We start from the raw sequence: 1,092 nt of genomic DNA, 5'->3' as shown, positions 1-1,092 counted from the left end.
TAGCTCGGCCGACTTCTAATTGCCTCGCGTTGCAATTGAGGCAAAAGAAGGCCGCAGACGACGGAAATGGCCCGGGGAGTAGCGCCCGGGGTTGGACCGCGACCCCTCACGTCCGCGTTGTGGCAAAACAAAAAGGCCCGTTCTGATCCCCGATTGCGGGACTTCGCAGATGCGGGTGCCTCGAGTTCGAGCGAGGGCCTGGGAGAACGAGGGCACGGGATCCCTAAGGCGCATCTTCCCGGGGCTCAACTCCCGATTATCCAAATGCAGGGGGGCCGGGGGTGGGGGGGGCGTTCAATAACTGTTCAGTAACTCTGTACGGGAGTTGCCAGAAGCATTGTTTACATATGAAAAGGGAAAATGCACAGAATAAGATGCTCCAGGAGCACTGTTTTTTGGATTTAACTTGGAAAAGAAAAAAAATGTGCTGGGGTGGGGGGAGGTTTTGGGCGCTTCCATTCCTGACGCGGCTGCTCCACGCCAGGTCCCGCTGCGGCCGCCGGACACGTGTGGCGCCGTGGCCCCGCGGGGGAGCGGCCGGCGGGCGCCCCCGGGTCAGGGCGCGAGCAGCGCGCGCAGGCCCAGCAGCGCCGCGAGCAGGAGCGCGAGCCGGGGCGCGGGCGCGGCGCCGGGGGCGCGCAGGCAGGCGGCGTACGCGTCGAAGGCCACCTCGCGCAGCGCGCACACGTGCTCGGCGCGGCAGGCCGGGCCGCAGGCCTCGCGGTCGTAGCTGACCGAGTTGTAGACGTAGTAGCGCTGCAGCGCGCCGGGGTCGTCGGCGATGCGGCCCAGCGCCGCGTGCATGGAGCGGGCGCCTGCGTCGGGCACCCGGTAGGCCTCGGTGAGCCGGTACTCGAGCTTCCAGAGCGGGGTCCCCCACGCGTTCGCCTGGCTCAGGTTCACGAAGTAGGTCACCATGTCCTGGAGAGAGGGCGTGAGGAGGGCAGGCCGTGAGGTGCTGGCAGCTTCCACCCCCCCCCCCAATCCTACACCTCGCATTGCCCCCCCCCCCCGATTCTTTATAGCTCTAACAATCACTGCTGCTGGTGAGCATTTCCTACTTGCGGAGTATGCCAGGTATGCTGATGCGGT

The 1,092-nt window shown here is 65.8% G+C and overlaps 1 pseudogene; it reads right to left on the bottom strand.

The window, feature by feature from the left end:
• Positions 1 to 321: 321 nt before the first annotated feature.
• LOC145719303 (acid sphingomyelinase-like phosphodiesterase 3b pseudogene) lies at positions 322 to 952 on the bottom strand (annotated as a pseudogene).
• Between the last annotated feature and the right edge of the window lie 140 nt (positions 953 to 1,092).

This window comes from Leptonychotes weddellii, unplaced genomic scaffold, assembly GCF_054177405.1.
Source record: "Leptonychotes weddellii isolate Sample4059 unplaced genomic scaffold, ASM5417740v2 HiC_scaffold_37511, whole genome shotgun sequence".
NCBI classification, from domain to species: domain Eukaryota; kingdom Metazoa; phylum Chordata; class Mammalia; order Carnivora; family Phocidae; genus Leptonychotes; species Leptonychotes weddellii.
This window is presented reverse-complemented; position numbering and strand designations above follow the sequence as displayed.